At 45.3% G+C, this 20,491-nt stretch overlaps 1 protein-coding gene and 1 long non-coding RNA gene across 5 annotated transcripts in view; one reads left to right on the top strand and one right to left on the bottom strand.

Annotated features, from left to right (window-relative positions):
- The window catches only part of MYO5B (myosin VB), a 377,648-nt gene that overhangs the window by 3,962 nt on the left and 353,195 nt on the right, over positions 1–20,491 (top strand). The gene's annotated exons all lie outside the window — the stretch shown is intronic.
- LOC306643240 overlaps positions 18,542–20,491 on the bottom strand; it is a 150,209-nt gene continuing 148,259 nt past the window's right edge. Inside the window, exon 3 of the long non-coding RNA XR_013758862.1 lies at positions 18,542–18,571. This is a non-coding gene — a long non-coding RNA (uncharacterized lncRNA). The remainder of the gene's footprint in view (positions 18,572–20,491) is intronic.

Here is a 20,491-nt window from a genome sequence, read left to right as displayed (position 1 = left end):
TGGGCACCAGTTCTTTGGAAAAACAACCCCCGTGCATTTGAGCAGGTGTTCCCTAACTTTCCCTCACCTCTGCATCAGGTAAGTAGGTTTTCCCCGAGTATCGGTCTCACAGGTAGCAATAGACGCTTGTTTCCTCTGTATTCCTCACTGTTGGAGGCACTGACAGTCTTTACTGTTGGTTCCTGAAAGATTCTCTGCTTTCTGGAAAGTGTTGAAGATGAGAGGACTCAGTTGGCGGTAGTGGATGCTATTAGTGTTGCCCTCATCTTCCCTTTATTCTGTTCCCTACAGGCAATCTTGGTGGTTGATCACTCTTGATAACCACCTGCTGTGTCACTTTGTCCGTGCTTCCTGAAGCTATCCTTGTATATAGGCACAGAAAGCCTGAGAATTTCCAGCCTCTGCAAATGGGAACAGTCCCTAAACAAAAGTAGTATAACAAAATTTTTCTTTGGTACCAGGGATTGAACTCAGGGACACTTAACCTCAGGGCCACATCCCTTTGAGACAGTCTTGCCAAGTTGAAGTTGGCTTTAAACTTGTGGTCCTCCTGCCTCAGCCTCCAGATCCACTGAGATGACAGGTTTTGCCACCTTGCCTGGTTCCAGAGGTCTTTCACAAGGTGGGACTGGAGTGACTGCTTGGGACCTTTCTCAATTACACCCTTCCTGCTTTCCCTGTGTCCCACAACTCCACTCCCCTTTTACCCTTTCCTGGGGAAACCGCCTACCGACTCTTGTGCAGGAATCATCTCGAGATCTGATTCTGGGAACCCGTATTAACCTGTAACTGACAGGCCTGGCAAAGCGGGTGTTGAGAGGATCAGAGGCTTTGGCCTCCGTAGGCCTCGGGTGTGGTATGGAGGTCTGGTATTCCCCACTCCCACTTTCCCTCCCAGCCTGTCTGCCTGGTGTTGCCTTCTCCTTCCCAGCCGTGGCTTCCCTTTGTTCCCTTTGCTCTCCTTTCTCAGTTGGCCTGTAAAGCCCAGTGGGCCCTTTTAGGCCCTGCTGACAATGGTCAGAATTGCAAAGTTTTTGTGAAGTTGAAGTTCTCATGATGTATCTGACTGCCAGTACTCACGGAGCAGGCGGTTGCCCTGCCTTTCTTTGGTCCTTGGGCTGCTTGTAGGACAGAGGCCATCATCACATTTTGGGGTCCCTCCAGTGTTCTGTGATAAAATCTAAATACAAAGCAACCAATATAGTCCCTGTGTTGAGAGGAGTGCAGATGCTGGGAGTTCCAGGTACTTTCGTGGAGGAGGTGGGCTGTTGTGCAGGAAGGGCTTCTGTTGGGCCAGGGTGCATGACTGTGCCTTGAGGAATGAATAGAACTTGAAGACTGGGAAGGATGCCATCAGAAGGGGGTGATGAAGTGCATTTAGACGTGTGGATGGGAATGATCTAGGCATATTTAGGGGTAGTAATAATGGTTTGTTTTTGTACCAGGGATTGAGCTCTGGGGTGCTCTACTACTGAACTATGTACCCAGTCCTGTTTTAATGTGAGACAGTGTCTTGAGTTTCTCAGGCTGGTCTTCAGCTTGTGATCCTTTTGCCTCAGCTTCCTGGATAGCTGGGATTACAGGTGTGCACCACTGCACCTGGCCAGCATTAGTTTTTACTCTTTATTTTGAAATTTTTAGAATTACAGAAATGTCATATTTTCCCAGATTTCCCTAATGTTGACACTTCATATAATCAGCATGCAATTATCAAAACTAGGAAATCAATGATTGTATAATACTGCTGGTCTACAGGCGTTACTGCAGTGTCACTAGGTTTTTCACGAGTGTCCTATTTCTGGGCTAGGGCCCCATTTAGGATCCCCCATGACCATCAGGACATAACTTCCTAGTCTCTAGTTGGCAGAAGTTGATCAGTTTCCTTCACCTTGGCACTTTATGGGTATCGGTCACTCACTTTGTAGAATGACTCTTCACCTGGCCTTGTTTGACGTTTTTTCATGCACACATGGAGGTTGTGAATTTTGGGCAAGAAAACATCAGAAATACGGTGTCTTTCCCTCTGCATGGTAATATATCTCATTACTGATGGGATCGCTTTGATCCCTGGTCTGAGGGTACATCCATCTCCTTTTATTGAAGAAGGGAACTTATAAACTAAGATCTGGGTACATGTTGTGCTTGTTCTAATTTTTATACTTGGGGATTACTGAGACTGGCACTTGAGTTTTAGATTATGAGGGACAAAGGAGGAGATGAGTCAACTTGACCTTGAGGTTTCTGGCTTGAGTATAGACAGAAATTAGATGTCAGACTGGGGGCAAGGATAATTTTTGATTTCAATATTTTGGATTCAGGATGACAATGGTTTGTTAGAAACAGATACTAGAGCTTGGAGAAACGTTGGGAATCTAGAGATCTAGATTTTGTGATCCTAGGATCACATAAGATGCTTGGGATTCACTTTGGAGGAAATGGCAGTTGTCCTAGAGCCTATCAATAAGGGTGAGAGGATGTTCTTGGTGTGGGTAGTCCTAGCCTTGTGGCTATGATCTTTACGTGGACTGCCCTGGATGTTGCCAAAGGCTCTTAGCTGACACCTTGCAGCAGATACTTGGCACTCAAATTTTTCCATAAGGTTACCTGCATCATGGGATAGTTATGAAGGATTATGTGATCTATGCCTTAAAGCATCTCTGATCCATGTTCTGTCTCGCTTCTTCCTCCAGGACCAGTTCTGGGCATTATGAAGTTGAGGCCTTTTCTCCTAACTCTCCCCTGCCATCCTGCTTGGGTATCTATCACAAGGGGACTTGGTAAATGAGGAAGTGAAGGATTGCTGCAAATAACTACGAGAGCAGTAGATAACTTGGGAAAGGAGTAAGAACAGTTTGAAGTTTTAAATTTAAGCTGTGCTTTCTGGTCCTAGGTCTTTAAAGGAAAATTAAAAAGCATTTTTCACAATGTTCCTTTTTTCCTTCTGAATATGAATGATTATTGAAGTGATTCATATAATGCAGGAAAGACAAAGGCTTTGTACCATTTGCAGAATGGTACATTATGCATTATGTGTACACTCACGGAACCTGTTGTCCAGTATGGTAACTACACATGGCTATTGAGCAACTGGAATGAGGCTGATCCAAATTTGGATGAGCCTTAAGTATTTAACACCAGCTTTCCAAGACTAAAGTAAACATCTAATTTACTTTTAAATCAGTTATATTTTGCTTCTATTGGGCTAAAGTGTTCTTACTCGGTTTATCTATTTAAGGTGAGCATTGGGAAATACAGCCTTTTCCTATGTGGTTCACACTTGTGGTTTGCATTTTATTGGGCAAAGCCACTTTAGATTTCAGCACAGTATGCTTAAAATGCATGGCATGGTTCCATTTTTTTTACTCTAAATCTGATGGTTTTTTCTTTTGTAGCATACAAAGGCAATTTCACCATCTTTAATAGCATAATATGGCTTTGTACAGATGCATCATAATGGTTTTTAACATTTAATTTTTATGAACATTTAGGTTGGTTCCAATTTTTTTTGATGCTGAAAATGTTGCTGGACATTCTTATCTCTATTTTAGAATTCATTTCTAAAGGTGGAACTGCTGGCATGATATGGCCTGTAGCTTTCAGAAGAGAACCTGTTTACTCACCTTCCAAGCCTGACCGTTGTTCCTCTGCCTAAACCTTATTTGTACCAAGTAAGGTTTTTATTGACTGGAAGGTTGAGCATCTTTTCATGTTTGCAGTTTTCCTATCTGTATGTAACTAGCATTATTTGTAGCTGTTTTTAATCTTTAAATGAATTTGGTGATAGGAAAGATAGTGAAAGAATATTCAGGATACAAATTTCAAGCAAGGAAGCTTGGCATGTATTTTCCTTTGTTCTGAGCTTACATACCTTTGAGCTCTGCTGTTGTAAAACTTGAGAGCTGCTATAGAACTTTTGTGCCAGGTCATTTCTTCTCATTTTTAACAATGTTACAATGGAGGCACTTCTGTTACCTCATTTACAATGAGGGACCCCAAGCATACACTAAGAGCTACCTGGCTTCTACTCCATGAGGTAGCTGTTATCTTGATGGTGCATGAAAGAAGCCCAAGTGTGGAAGATCCTTTCTCTTTAGCACTGTTCCTCTGTCCTCATCAGAGAAAACCCATTATTAGAGGAAAGGATGTGCAGAAAGGGTAGATGGTCTGCAAATTGTCCAGGCAGGTGTTTGATGGGAATGGGCACACCCTTGTCATTGTTGCCAGCTTTGGCTAGCTGACAGGGCCCTTTCTTGGCATCGGAGAGCCTGGTATACAGAAGTGTATACCAGGACTCAAAGCATTCCCCTTTATAGTCTCAGCAGCTCATTGGGGAGCTTATCAAAGCAGTTCAGAGTCTGGTGTAGCAGAGCACTTGCCTAGTATGTGTGAGGCACTAGGTTCAATCCTCAGTACCACATAAAAATATATTGTCTGTCTACAACTAAAATAACCAGTTCAGAAATGTCCTCCAATCATGCATTTAAATTGGACACAAGGGAAGTCCTCATGTTATCTGGATCCTGGTACGGATGAGCCCTGCTGTTATCTTGCTAATGTACCTGTGAGAACGATCAACCTTGACCTGAATTCCAGACTAACGGCTCTTCCTTAAAATTGACTCACTGGCTCATAACTTTGCCCCACCCCATGTATGTTGTGTATGGACTCCTGGGCTGAAGTGGTTTTCCAGCCTCAGCCTCTCCAGTAGCCGGGTGTGGAGGTACTCGCCTCCGTGCCTGCCTGACCTCCCTTGTATGATTCTAATCACGGCCGAGACCATGCAGCTCTCCTCCCCTTTGTTTTTGGAGGAACGAAGAGGCCCATTCTGACAAGCTAATGATGATGCTGAAGAGTTTTGCTAGTGTAAAGCTCGAATGTGCTGTGATGGGAACATCTACGGGACACGAGAGCACCCTTCTACATGAAATGCAAAGACTTAAAAAGTTTTCCTCTAAAAGTTGGGGCTTCTCGGTTTGTCAAATGGCTTCCGTGAGAGGAAAGGATGCTGGGCAACAGAACGCGGTTTCCATTTGTATCGTGAGCTGGAGGCTGGGCCTTGGGGGAATGAAGGGGGACACCAGGGCCAGTGGACTGCGTTGTTGAACTATCCTGGTGCGCCTCGGCCATTCACTCCAGGCTGATGGAGCTGCTCTTCCCAAGTGTCTACCCAGACCCTAGCACAGCCCCACCAGCCATGGTACATTTGTAGAGTGTTTCCCATGAAGGTGCCTTGGAAAAGGTGTACAGAGTAATACTGTCATGAACTTGTGAAGCAAAATGAATCGCATTGAAGGATATGCATATGATAAGTGAGGGGAAAAATCGGAATGAGGGAAAAGAAACGAATTTAGGTGGGGGTGGTAGGGGAGCAGGATTAGGGGCAGTATTAATTTAATTTGGACGGTGCGTTCACTAGTATTCATCTCAAATCAGTTACTTGAATGCAAAGTTTGTTTAAAATGGGATGATTTGCAAAACCAAATGGAAAGCTGAGGCTAGATGTAGCAGGAGGATTACAAGTTTGAGACCAGCCTGGGAGGCCTTGTGAGACCTTGTCTCAGTAACATAAAAGGGCTGGGGGTGTAGCTCAGTGGTAGTGGTTTGCCTAGCATGTGTGAGGCCCTGGTTTCAATCCCCAATACCATCAAAAGAATGAAAATCCTTTGAAATCACAGGTAATTCTAGATTTCCAATTTTTCTGTGCATGTAATTGATGGTTGAGTGTACATGGTCCATATTTGCCAAATTGCCTTCATTGAAGGTGGTTGAATCTTAGGCTTGTTCTTCAGTTCCCAAGGTGGGGGTTGTGGGCACTCAACAGATGACATTGCTTTAAATTCCACCTGCATCCCCATTTCCAGGCCATTACCCTTCTATAGCGGGGATTCTGTTGGACTACAGCATCTTCCATGATTTTGGCGAGGCTCTGGGCTTGGATACCCAGTGGAAAGCCCATTCGTTTCCTCTGTAACTTGCCTAAGTGTGGAATGGGGTGGCCCTGTTGGGAGGTAATTTTATTCTGCTCAAAGGTTTAGTCCAACGTGTGAATGTGGATGCAGAAGCTGACAAAGCAGCCTTGGTTGTGAACATCCTCGTGTTGCATATAATTTTGATCTTCCATGTATTTCTGTCCTTAGGTTCTTACTAAGGTTATTTGTTGAAAGCACAATTTCCTTTGATTTCCCTCAGTTAACTCAAGGTTTTATTTCATTCTAAAATGCTCTTTTGAAAGTACTCACTTTCTGCTGTGTCAGGCATGATGTTAGGTACTAAATATAAGGGAGGTAAGAAAGGGTGCAGAGAAGCATTATGCATGATGGAACGAAAATGGAAGCTACCCAAGCGTCCATCAGGAGGAACAGATAAACAAAATGTGATACAGCTGTACAGAATATATTCGGCCTTGAAATGAGATTCTGACATTCGCTGTGACACAAATCAATCTTGAAGGCATTTTGCTAAGTGAAATGAGCCTTTTAGGAAAATACTGTGATTTCATGCATCGAGGTATCTGGTCAGATTCATGGAGACAAGAATGAGGGTTGCTGGGAAGGGAGTGGGGAGTTTAGTGGGGTCACAATTTCAGTTTTACAAGATGAAAGCAAGGTTTGGGACGTGGATATTGGCAATAGTTGCACAAAAATGTGAATGTCACATGCAAAACAGTTATACTGAATCTTGGGTATTTCACCACAATTAACCTTGAACTTGGGTGGGATAGTGGGAAGGGAGGGTAGTAAAAGATGGTAGTCTAGGAATATAGCCTTTAGGTGGACCAGGCTAGAGTTTGGAGGACTGGTTTCCCAGCTGTGTACCCTTAGGGTTAACTTCAAGGTTTCAAGTAGCTATAAAACTGGAGTAAGACTAAAAGCCTGACTTGCTGATGAGATAACAGGTAAACTGAACTGCTGATCGGGTCTCCAGGAGGTGGTCTTGGGGGAAGCCACAGGGCTGGTGTGGGCTGAGAGCCCACGGCTGGGACGGGAGCTCTGAGTTGCTGATTCACTGTGAGCTGGTCACTGTGAGCCAACCCTGACTGAGTTCTCTGAAACAAAGCTCCAGCATCCATGGAGGAACTGGGATTCCAGTATGTTTTTCCTCTTTGGGTGTGGAGAAAGAATAAAGGGGTTGGCAAGTCCTGGCTTTGAGGCCCATGTGTCATCTCAGATCTTCAGCCCTGGAGCTCCAGACCTAACTGTTGCACGGCTCAGTTACGGGCCTCTGAGAAGAGTAGGCCGCATCCATCCTATTAGTGGATGCCTAGATCTGTCTGTCCTTCCTGGCACTTGGAGTACTTGACTGCTTTGGGCATGAATGAGGGCACTTCAGGACACAGCCTGTGTTCTAAGGATGCTTTGGGCATTGAGAGGTGTGGCCTTCTCAGGACCCAGGCTGCACCTGAACCACCTGGTCCACAGGCTATCCCATATTTGAGGACTAGAGATGCTCGAGACCTCTGTAGCTCTGAGGACCAGGTTAGCTTGTCAGCAGGGGTGAGTTTTCATGCATACTTAGTGCCATCAAAAAGCTAGGATCCTCTTGGCCTTGGCTCTTTGCCTTCTCGGCTCATGGATTAAATCTTAATCTCTGGTTCCACTTTAGATTGACTTCATGATCACTGTTTGTCCCTGTCACAAATGACCAAACTCCAAAGCTTTTATAGACGGCAGCTTCTTGATTGTAGCTGGGCGGAGTCCTACCCTTGGTCCAGGTGGCTTTGACTCCTGCCTAAGAAGCCTTGCTAGATGACCCAGTCACTGAGGACCACGTGCGAGCATCGTAAGCCATGGTTTTCTTTCCCGGGGTGATCAGGATTACCCAGAGAGCTAATGAAACTATGGTTGCTGCCTTTTACCTCGGAGAACAGGATGGGAGACTGTCCTGGGCCCGGTTACATGTCTCACAAGGCCGTGGTTACTTACAGAACTTGCATCCTTTGCCTTTGTTTCTGATCTGGTTTCTGAATATCATCTGCTCTGGTGCTAATTTCTATGTCTGGAAGAGTTTGCTATAGCCCCATAATAAACGATGCTGGGAAATGGGTCCTAACATTTGCCAGAACAAAGAATCTAACTTCTTCCCTGTCTTTTACAAAAAAAAAACCTTGTAGGTCCTCTGCTTTCTCTAGTTGCATCCTCTACCTTCCTCTTGCTTCCCTCACCTTGTTCTTAACTCCCTGTAATCCAGCCTTAATAAAGACTCTAGGGATTGCCCACTTGATTAATGTCCCTGAGATGTGACTGGCAGTGCGTAACCAAACCCCACCGTACAGGCTGCTGTGCTACATGATGCCGAGTCACGTGGAGCTCTTAGCAGGACAGGTGCTAAGGGCATCGGTCTGCATTGTGCTCAGGTTGCCGTGTGAACTCTCAGAAATCAAACTGCCCAACTGCTGGCCAAAGAATGTGTCTGGGACTGTAAATAACACCCAAAGCCCTGGAACAGAAGCTTGTATATAAAGGGATCTAAGTTCTGACCAAATTGAGGCTGTTTTTTACCTTAACTCAAACAATAAGTAAACTCTTGGTTTAGACTGAGAATTTAAAAATCTCACCTTGGGCTTTGTTCACCTCTCCAGTGGTGGTATTTCCATATCGAGCCATTTACGAATCTCAACTGGAAGGTGGATGCCCTAAGCAATGGGCTTTTCACATAATTATTCACTATGGGAAATGGTGAGTAGTAGCTGAACTAGCTCATGGCACAGAGCCAGGGAAGTTTGATAGTTTCCAGTAGTGTGTGCTTCGATCTGACAGGGCCTTATACAGGTGGAGAGGGCCATTGAATTCTCCCTGGTGCCACTTCATGCTGTGAACTGGTGATGCCTGTGGTGAGTTTGAAACTGTGTAGAGATGTGTGCTTCCAGCTCATCGTGAATGCAAGAACCTCCCTCCCCAAGGCCAAGATGTCTTCCACACTTGGCCTTGGTGGGTTGGGCTGTGTAGGACAAACTTCAGAATCCTCTTTATCACGCACAGCACTGGGTGTAACAAGTGGTGAGGATGTGGCCCTTATTGCTGATGGTGACAGTGTAATAAGTGCTGTCCAGGGGTAGTAGGGAGGAGGCACCTCACCAGCATCCTTACCTTTTGGAGGTGACAGAGGTGGGATGTGGTGTCCCTGACCCTCTGGCAGGAGTTGCTGAGGTTTCTTGGCTGTCAGGGCAGCGCTGACAGTGGTCTGGGAGGCTCGCCTCTTACTGTTCTCCTTTGTGCCATGGTGTACCCGCCTTGACCATCCGTCCCTTGGTAGGCCCTTCTCCTCTGCCTTTGGGCATTAAGATCCCTGGAGCCCCTCTTTAGAACCAGGTTTTAGCGGGAAGTAATTAACATCATCAGAGGTTTCTCTGCCTTCAGAACAGTTGATTCAAAACAAAACAAACAAAACTCACTGGATTGGAAGTCAACTATGTTGGCCTGGAAAACTGTACCCCAGAGACTCAAGGTCATCCATAGGAGAGCTGGGCTTTAGGGAGATAGCCTGACCAGATGGGGCAGGATAGAATCGAAGATAGACGTAGCCCTTCAAGACTGAGAGCATTAGGTGTAGTGACATTGAGGAGTGACCATCATAAATTTTCAGTTTTAGGGGTGAAAGCAAAGATGGACATATCTAAAAACCGAAAGGTAAAGTGTTCATGAACTGGAGCATCATGAGCTCGTTGACTGTACTTGAAGTTATTTCCTCTGGAGCAGAAACACAGTATCATCCAAAGTCCAGAAGCATCTGTTTGCACAGGTCTCTACAGACTGCCATGATGCTGAGCTGTGACTTGGGTCCTCCTGGGAAGTCCTTGACTAGCTTAATCTTAACAAAGCTGATTTGGCACCAACGTTTTATTTAAATAAGGTGGCCTTGTTTCAGTGAAACTAGATGATTCTGATTTATAGTTTGACAATCTGGTCCGACATTGTTTTGAGCAGAAGTGACGCGAAGCTCTTTCCAAGCTTGTTCATTATTCCTTTGTAACACAGGGCTTATCCTTGACACCTGTTCGTTGGGATTCTTTAGGGGGACAGAACCAAAGCTAAAGTGTTAACCATGGTCTTGGTGCTAACATGACTTGGATGACTTCAAACAAAACCATATGCCAAAACTTGTGCCAATGACTTTTTTCACCCAGGATGATAAATGACACTCCAGAGTGCACACTTGTCTTATGGGGGAAAAAATAGTTGCTTAAATTGTTACGTTTCAGAAAAGAATTGAGCTATTAATCTTATGTGCCTCAGTGAGATTGCTATGACATTAACCTTTTTTGACTTATATTTTATCAAGATGAAGATGTGATGATAAAAGTGGGACTGGCTTGATGCATTTATATCTAAAAAATGCAGCTGTGTGTGTGAGGTGAACATGAACAAAAACCCCCAAGACTCAAACCAACCGAAGCAACTTGAATAGTGAGTGATCAACCTACCTGATGAGGATGTGCCCTAGGGGTGAGAGTGCCATGGAAGGAGGGGGTTGTTGCCTTAAGCAGTTCAGAGCCTCTTTAAGTGGTGGCATTTCACTATAATGCTCACTGTGCGGGATTTTCAAGGGCGATTGTAGTGCTGAATGGCTTTAGCTTCATTATACTCCTTAGAATTGAGCTCACCCTTCACAGTGAGATGTGATTTCACTTATTTGACCTCAATGAGCTATTGTAAGGGGACTAACTATTGAGATACACAAGGTGCCTGGAGATCATACTAGATGAGGAACTGCTGGGAGACCCTATGCTGAGCCTTCAGGGAAAAGGAAATGCCCTCTTGAAATCCCACAGTGCTGTCATGTGGACTTTTCTCCAAGTCCTGAAGAGCAGAGGATGAGCACTGGGTTAGGGTTGAGGTGATTGTGGAGAGAGAGACTTAGCTTGGTGTAGGAGCACATATTTACTAGGACTCTGCTCCAGGTATTTACTGTGCTGTTTTAGGCAGAAATGAAGACATCTCTGCAGGTTTGAGCTGACTGTGCTGTCTCCATCAAGGATGCCTCAGAAGTGCCTTTGAATAGGAACTTGACCCCTGTGACCTTGAAACTACTTGCCCGCCCCACAATGGCTAGATACAGCTGCTTATTGGGAAAGTAAAGTACTTCAAGTGGTAAAAGGAGTCAAACATTTTGATTCTATTTGCCCATCAATATCTAAAATTTCTTAGAAATGTTTCCAACTTGAGCGATTTTTAAGAATGGGAATTAAAAAGCTTTGTTTAATGTTTAGTGCCAGGGTATAGAAAGGCACCAGGAAAGCACCAGCTGTTACAGCTTTTAGGATGAAGCCACATGTAGGATACAAGTTGGGAAGAGATGGGAAAGGGATGAGTGAAGGAGGGGGATTAGGGAGGGAGGCGTGTGGGTGCTGCACCTGGCACTCCCGGACTCCAGTACAGAGCAACCCTGTGGGAGCTATTGAAGGGAAGTAACTCGGATTCCTCCAGAGGCCAGCCAGAAGTGCTTCGCCTTTTCTAGATGTTACCCATGTCATGCTGTGTGCGGATGATTGCTGTCTAGTTTAAGCATCTAATTAGTGCCAGATCCAAGACACATTGATGCCCTGGCATGACTGGCTGCCCTTGGACTCTGCATGTGACTTCAAGCCCTGGCATAGGGTGTGTCCTCCTAGGAACAGGGCCTGATGTTTGGGATTGAACACTTTGTAAAGTTGTCTGCATCAGGCAAATAGGCAGAATGTAAGGGGTTTGTGTAATCACATGAAAGAAGAATGGGGTATTTTCCACTTTGTACACATGTCAGCATCTATGTACCATCTCAATGGATTCCCCTAAGCCTGGCTACTTGCCTTCAAGGCAGGTGACCTTGAAGGAACTCTGGCTGCTGCATTTCCCCTTCAGAAAACACCAGGAATTTGTTTTAAATAACATCTACATACACGTTGGGTGCTTTCCAAGTTTTCCTATTCATCATTTTTCACAAGAGTCCCTGGAGGTAGGGGTGATAAAGGAACTGAGGCTCCGCTGCTAGGTAGTTTGGGATGTAGGCTTTGAAGCCTAAAGTTGGGGTTCAGCAGGTGATATTCTGGGGGTAGGGGAGAAGCTGTTAGGAACTATGGGCTGATGGGACTTTTGCATACTATTTCCTGGAGGCTTAGTAGCTTGTTTGCCCTCAGTTGTTGGCAGTCACCGGTTACTTTACTGTGGTTTGAATACATTGCCTCCATAACCATATGAGCTGTCTGATAATCTCCATCTATGTACACAATGTGTGTATAAATCACACATAAACTTTCTATCTTCAGTTATCTGGGGAACCCTAAGTTTTTGGTACTGAGGTCACTGATTGTAGTCCCCCAAGTCTGGGAGCAGGAGAAGATGGAAGCTGCAGCTCTTCAGTCTGCCCTTCTACCCATTTGTTCCATTTGGGCCCTTGGTGACTTGGCCGATGCCTACCCAAATTAGGGTTTTGTTTATTGAGTCCACTGACTGCAGTGCTAATGTCTTCTGGAAGCAGCCTCTCAGACACACCCAGAAATGACTGCCCAGATTTCTGGTCCTCTGAGTCTGGTTGACATTGTAACATTGGCCATCATGCTGATATCTTGAAGATAAGAGTTCAGACTTGAAAGTAAAGTTTCAAAGTTTCCACCTCATGGTAAATTGCTTGGGAGCGATTCTACAGACTTTATAACTATTCCTGTCTCCTCACCCTTTCCTTGAGTATCGGGATGCAGATGTTCAGTTCCAGATCTAGGCGGCAGCCTTGGTTGTTCCCTAAACATCATTTTTATCAGCAAGTTGATGTGATCTGCTAATGTAACGTGAATCTTCACTTCCTTTTTTTTTTTTTTTTTTTTTGCATTATTACATATAGTAGTGGTATTACACGTTTGCACATGCACATGATTTACAAATCCTCTGTGTTCCACACCCATGGTCTCTTGCCTGAATAATGGCAACTAAGAGGCCCTGCCTTTTCCTTCCAGTTTGTTACCCATAGTAGCCAGGTATCTTATGAAGTGGCATTTGGACTGTAACTCCTGTTTGAAACCATCTGGCTACTTTAAAAAAAAAAAAAAAAATCCAAATTCCTTACTGGGCCTATAAGGCCCTCTGTTATCTGGCCCCTGCCCATCCTGCCTGGTGAGTGTCACCTGCACCCTGCTTCCATCCAGGGTAGCCACCTCCTTGGTTTTCTACATGCTGCAGGCCTCTTGCCTTTGCCCCTGTTCTTCTGCATAGATATTCTCTCCAGGTCTTTGCTCTGGTGATTTGTCATTCAGCCTCTGATAAGATGCCCGCTTTATCTGTCACCCTTCTATTTTCCTTCCTCCACTCAGTTGGTGTCCCTTAAATGTGTCTCCTAAATTCTGAGGTTGAGTAGCATTGTTGTCGCCAGTGCCTAGAACATGTATAGCATATAGGAGATGCCTAAAATAGTTTCAGAATAAAACTTCTACAGACTCACTTTACAGAGTAGTAATGGAATTACTAGTTCAGTAAGTCGTTTGGTAATTCGGTGCTAGTCGGGGGAGGTCCTTTGAATCGTAGTGTTGGCTGACCAAATCTGTATGACATCTTCCTGTGATGGGTGTTGCTGTGTCGAGAGCACGTGGGGGATTCCACTTCTCTAGGTCTGCTGGTGTATTTTCTCTTCTGGGCCATCTGTTGGCACTCGCTTCCTCTGTTTTGGGGATGACTTTGCTTCTAATGAATACAGGCCTCCAGCAGTAGAATGAAGTTTTTTGTAGATTCTACAGACTGAGCAGCCATTCTGGTCTGATTCTGAAGGACCCACATTGGTGTTATGAGCAGCACAGGGAGGATGCTCTATTGCTGCAGTCTTCCTGGTTTTGGATTTGGCTCTTACCAGGGAGCTCTTCTGGTTTTCCTCCTGAATTCTTCCAGCCTACTTTTTAAGATTGAAAATATGTGGGATGGGGGCTGGGGTTGTGGCTCAGTAGGTAATGCTCGCCAAACGTGTGAGGCACTGGGTTTGATTCTCAGCACAACATAAAAATAAATGAATAAAATAAAGGTCTGTCGGCATCTTAAAAATATGGCACATCAAAACCACCTTTCCAGACAGCTCCCTAACACGTGAGCACGAAGGGAATGGTCCATTACCACATACCCAGCAAGACCTTTACCTGGGGAAAGGTATTTGGTATCTTGGGAGTCAAAGATGAATATGGATTAAAGATTATTCCATTAGTCACATCACACTGGAGCAAGTATTCCTGAGGTATGCCCAAACAGTTGAAAAAATAAAAACAATCATAGAAATAATTGAAGAGTGGTACCAATTTATCTTGTACCATCTCACCAGTCTTCAGCCTATAACTGATACATGGTTAAAATATTTCTAGAGGTGTGTGTGTATACATACACATACCTTTGATATTCCTTTGAATAAAAGACTTTTAAAGGAAAAAAATGGCACAGTGCTTGATGTTGAGCCATCTGTGATGGTTGGCCTGTGTAGGCTTACCGATGCCCGCTTCTCAACTTCCTGATGAGAGAATGATCTCAACAAAACCCCTCAGTGCACCCACTGTACCTTGGGCTCAACTAGCACAATAACCCCCACAGTGCTAGATTTCCTAACAGGAGATAGATATGTCCCTCTCAGCCAGTGGGAAGCCTCCCTGTAGCCAGAGCATAGTAACTGTCAGGTGATCGTTGCTTCGTAGGACCTACTCTTGCCCACAGGTGGAGTCAGCCATGTTGGCATCTCCTGAATATACCTTGAATTTTCTGTGCCTATGCTGTGTCTTCCTGGAATATTTCCCTCTTAAGTTTATTCTTGCTCTCAAGACCAAGGTCAAATTGTCTGTAAGCCCTTCCTGACCACCTCAGCCCAGGGGGAGTGCCCAGTGCTCTCTGAACACAGTAATAGCGTCCGTTACATGTCGTGGCATTTGCTCACATCTTCCTCTTGCTTCTCTGCTCTCTGACCTGGGCAGCTGCTTCTCTTGGGCAATTACTTCACTCCCACATAATCATCTTGCCTCCTTAACGACTCCAGGAGGGCAAGGACTATGCCAAGTGCCTAGCACTGACTTGTATAGCAGGCACTTGGTATTTGTGCATGTGAAGATGAGCCCTGCATGGGACTGATGGCCATGCACTGGAGATTCCAGGACTTCTGTGACACTGAGGGCCTGGTAGGTCCCAGTTGGGGACGTGCCATTGGCTGTAAGGAGAGCCTCAGGGAGGCAGATGTGAGCTCACCATAAGGTGTTTCACAACTCTTCCCTCCTGGAACAAGGTGGAGGAGTGCAGGCTTCCTGTATGGTCATTCTTGTAAGATTGAGTAAACCATGTGTACTTATTTCCACTTACTCTTACCTGATCTCTTGTCCTGGCTACTTACAATCTTCCTAAGAGGGCAAGGGAAAGAAATGTTAAAAACAGACGGTGCAGTTTAGGAGCAGGAAGCCTGGATTGGGAGTCCTGACTCGTAGGTCTTGATCTGCTTAAGCTCTTTTCTTGCTGTGAGACCTTGGGCAAGTGCCTTAAGCTCTCAATTTTTTCTCTTGTGTGTTACATGTTTACATTTACAGTGCTGTTGGAGAGTAGGAACGAAATTACGGTGAGAGAACTTGAGAGACTGAGGCATACTGGCCCAACAGGAAGTATTGTTACTATAAATCAGTTGTGATCAGAGAAATGTAACAGAATGGTAGCTAAGAAATGAAGTTGAATTTCAGTAAACAGTGAAAACTGTTTAATTTCAGTAAACAGTGAAAACTGTTTACAGAAGCCCCTAACTCATCTGCAGATATCTCCAGAAGGTACCTGAACTCCAGCCTGCCGCCGCCTGGAGGCAGGGTTGGGAAGCTGAGCACTGAGTCCTGTGACCCGGCCGAATTGGTGCTGCGGTGCTGGCAGATTCTCAAGGACCCGCTCTTGGTCTGAGCCGGGTCTTAATGCCCCATGCTGGGCAAAAATACACTCATCTTTGCCCTCCTGTCTCTGGGAAAAGTTGAGGCTTTTCTGTTAAATTTTTTGTTGATACTAAGTGATCAGGATTGGAGAAACAGATTTTGGCTGGAAAGGGGGCCCAGCTGTGAGGGGCTGCTGGGGTACTTCTAAGGGCTGGTTACTCGAATATGACTTTCTGATCACTCATTCAACTGTTCGCTTAAAGCGATGCAAAATACACAAACCTATTTAAAAAAAAAAAAAAAAACTTCTGGTCTGAGTATTGGATCTTGGAAGACCAGAGCAAGACAGGGAAGTGGTGGGCCAAGAACTGGGTGGGAGGCTGTGGCACCAGAGTCACAGGAGGCTGCAGGAGTGGTGGGGTCCAGAACAGAGGCTCAGACCAGCTTCTCTGCAGCTGTCTCGCCCCTTTCTGGGACGTACCTTCTCTTCTGGTACTGATGCTCCTGAGGAGTAGAGTGGGGAAGGGCCCCCTGATGGGCTGTTGCTCCCTGCAGCATGAGAATGCAGACAACTTCAGGAAGAGCTGGCCTGCTTCCTGAGATGCCAGGTGTTGGCCTTGCCCTTCCTGTCTGGATTCTTCTGGAATTGCAAGCCTCTGGAAGGACCTCGGCAAATAACTTGTCAAGAGATTTCCTGTTTTACTTCCTAAGCCATTGAGCAAGTGTGACTTTGCAAGCTAAAGGCCTTGGTGAGCTGGAGCCGGGAGGAGGGAATGAAGAGGCTTGAGTCCAATGTTTTTAGAGGAAGTAATGAAGCCAAGAGGACAGTTCTTAGCTGGGCGGCCTGTGCCTTAGGGTTGGTATTTTAATTAGCAATCTATCAATGCAGTACTGAATAATTTAGAACTAACGAAAGCCAACCAAGGCCCCATGTGGCACTTCACATAAGTGCAATATAAATACAGTACAGCCTTAGCTCTATGTGAAATTTACAACTTTCTCTAATGGTATATTTTATTTCGGGTTGTTCGTTTAACCTAGGCTGTAAGCCCCCAGGGCAGCAGTGGCCTTTGTGCTAAATACATAGGTTTCTACAAATGATAGTCGAGTGGATTTTGCCTCACCCATGGGACCAGATGGCAGATGGGCTTGGCTAAATTTATTTGAAGGCTTGAACGTTCAAGTTATATTGCTTCAAAAAATTGTGGCAAGCCCTAGGCATAGGAGATGATCTCCGCCTATGGATCATTGCCTGTCTCAGCTGGGGTAGCTGAGGTAGTGGGGGAAAGGAAATGGCTTAGATAGCCAATAGGATTTGGGTTAGAGGACAGTAAGGAGAAGCATTTCCATGACCTTTCACAGTAATCCAGTTCTGATTTTTTTTTTTTTTAAAAAGCTATTTGCCTTATTTTTCATTTGCTATAAATCGAGTCTCTAGAGGTTGGGACAGTTGATCATACCTCTCTAGGTTGAACAAAAGGGTTGAGTGGTGTGGAGCAGGATGTGGAACTGAAGGAGATGAATGGAAGTGTGCCAGAGGTCCTTTGTAGCCATCATTTACATGACTTGGACTGTTCTTTCCAGCTGGTGATAGTCTCAAGCCTGAAAAGACCTCAGCACCTGCAGAGGTGCCTGTGTGAAAGAACTCTCCAGTTGCCTCATACACAGGGTGCTCAGTGCTGTTGGACTTTTCAAATCATACAAGGAGACGGAGGGAGTCTTCTGTAATGCAAGGCAAGGAACTATGGAAACATGGGAAATTCATTACTTACGGCATTATGCTGGGGCCTTTATCCAGTTGTCGGGGTGGCAGTCACTGAAATAATGCTTAGGGGATTCTGTTAACTATTCATCCTTATCTAGGGAATGCTTTCCTTAAGCTTTCTTGGCATCTTTCATACTCAAAATTGAAACCATCGATTCAGTGTGTGCCTTCAAGATGAGCAGTTCTTTCCAAATGCCATAAAAGTTGATACCCAAGATTATGATCTTCAGAAAGCACAATCTTTCCTACTTGGATTTGGCTAACTAAAGATATCTAGGGAAAACTAAGTTATTCCTCCTTCTCCTAAAAGGTGTCCATGTCAGTAGAGCTTTTATAATATCTTTGACTCAACTGATTTCTTAATGAATCTTACGAAATGAAAACTATTAGTACTTTCTCTTGGTAAGTGGGAATAAGGAAGGGAAACTTATTTTGTGTACATGTAGTTTAAACTTGTAATGAGCTCAATTTTAAAAATACTCCAGATAAACGGGAGAAGACTCTCAAGGGCATAATAGTCTGGAATTGAGATACAGGTGTGTGTGTGTGTATGTGTAACCTGATAAAATGGGAAAGTTCATTAACTCATCTTTTGAGGCTTAAAGATCAACAAAATCAGACAGGTGGAAGGCCCTAGGTTCTCTCTCCAGCACCACAAAAATGATCCAAATATTAATCATGGCTGTTTAAGATAATCGGGCTGCTGTTGCCAATATTCAGGGCACCACGTGCTTCAGGTTTCAGGTAGACTGAGGTCAAAGGCCGGAGTGCCACCATTGACAATCAATGACCTCACCCAGGAGGATGCTCCATAAAGCATGCGCCTCCAGTCCTGGGGCCAGGGCCTGTTCTCAGGTAGCTGTGAAGGGCATGGTGACGAATACAAAATCCAGCCTCTTTGAGCCACTGTGACTCACCCGGCATAGGTGAGACACCCCTGGTAACAGAATGAAGAGGGCAGTCTTTATCTGACTTGACTGACATTGGGGGAGTGTGCATGATTGTCCATGCACTGTGCATGATTGTCCATGCACTGTGCAATCTTTGTGATGAAAGGAACCTAACGCTTCTGATGAAGCAGTGGGTGAACAGGACTTCTGGGGTGGAAAATCTGACTAGCTGGACTTTATTTTTGCAGTGCTGAGGATGGAACCCAGGGCCATGGACTTGTGAGGCAAGCACTTTTTATCGCTGAGGTACATCCCCAGTCAGGTTGTTAGTCAGTGACATTCTAGTAGATGTGCATCTTGGGTTTTGCACGAGTTAACCTTCCAAATCTGTAGACCTGCAACCTGACCTTTGCAAAATAGGACCATGCCCAGCACACTGTGGGCACTCCCAAATGCTGTCGGGTACCTGATAAATTGTAAACTTCCCCTTGAAAGAAGGGGACTTTGTGGGACTGCTGTGGGGTGCAGAATTTATACATGGTGATAAAAATCAATGCTGAACTGACTCCCCCAAAACTTCTTGATAATACTTGTACTAGAAATCTGAGCTGGGCACAGTGGTGCCTACCTGTAATCTGTGCAGTTTGTGAGGCTGAGGCAGAGAATGGCAAGTTTGAGACCAGTCTAGGTAATTTGGTGAGATACTATCTCAAAGGATGGGGGTATAACCTAGTGGTAGAACACTTGGATGGCATGTACTGAGCCCCGAGTTTCAATCCCCATCACTGCCAAAACAAAAACCAAATTTCCCATTTCTGCCTACCTGGCTCAAATAGGAAGTTTATGGAATATAGACATGAGGTTCTCAACTGGGATTTCAGAGCAGATTAGAGACCCTGTCAGCCATGCTGCTGCCTCATTACCAAAGTGAACAGACTAGGCTGGTCTGGAGTACAGGCTGACGGTGGGAGGGCCACCGCTGTGGACCACCTGTTCACTTGCAGCTGGAACAATTCTGGCCTGTGAGGGGCACTTGGTATATGCAGAATAAAGTTGTTTCTGCCCAGCTTGCCTTTAGAAAGACAATCTGATGGGTCCGATTACTCTGGCTTTGTTGGGAAAGGGGCTCAGTGTTGTCAGAAGGGCATGCAGAGAAGTTCCCAGTTTCTAGCATCCAGGCCTGATGGGGACTGACCGTAAGGAAGTAAGATACGTGGAGAAATGGGGCTTGTGTGCCCCACGAAAGCCATGCTGACTTTCTGCCAGAGCTGTTGCCAGGAGTTTCCCTTTATTAATGTGGCAGGGAGATAAAGGCCTTGAATATGAAGTCTGCAGGGCTGGGCCACCATTGGGGTGGAAGGAAAACATGTAACACCTATGGCTTCCCTGTTTGCCCAGCTCTTGGGGTGGAGGGCACTCGGAATAGATGTCACCCTGAAATGAGTGAGCCATGCTCTGTCCACTGTGAGTTCTGGGTCAGGGTGGATGAATTGCTTCAGGGAGGAACGAGGAAACATGGGAAGAAAAGTAAATATTAGACTGGGTGGGCTTTCCCTTCACTGGGGGTTTGTTTACATGACATCTTTGGAATCATCTTTGTCTTGGAAAGCTGACAATATCGACTGCAGTTCATTTCAGATGCAATTGCTCTAAGCTCCATGAAATCATTTTTGTTACTAGTTAAAGTTGCACAAACACCATGCAAAAAGATCGTGGACCCACGAAATGTGGTTGCCTCCCTGTTTGTAAAAGGAGCTCTCTCCACCAAGGGCACTTGGCTTTGGGAGGTGTTGCTTTTGGTACCTTGGAGAGTAGGAGGGTAGGTAAAGCCTGCCCTGAGAAGAGGAGGAGGATGGGTGTGGTTCTGTGCTTCCTGTCTCTTTGGGGATGCTATGCTGACTTCTGGTTGGAGGTGGTGATGCCTCAAAGGTCGGCCCAGTGTGGCGCTGAGTCTGAACATCCATGAATGGTAGATGATTGTCTGACGCCCTTGAGAACCACGAAGGG

Source organism: Sciurus vulgaris, assembly GCF_902686455.1.
Source record: "Sciurus vulgaris genome assembly, chromosome: 13".
Classification (NCBI taxonomy): Eukaryota; Metazoa; Chordata; class Mammalia; order Rodentia; family Sciuridae; genus Sciurus; species Sciurus vulgaris.
Note: the sequence above shows the minus strand (reverse complement) of the source record. Positions and strands in the feature narration are given on the sequence as shown.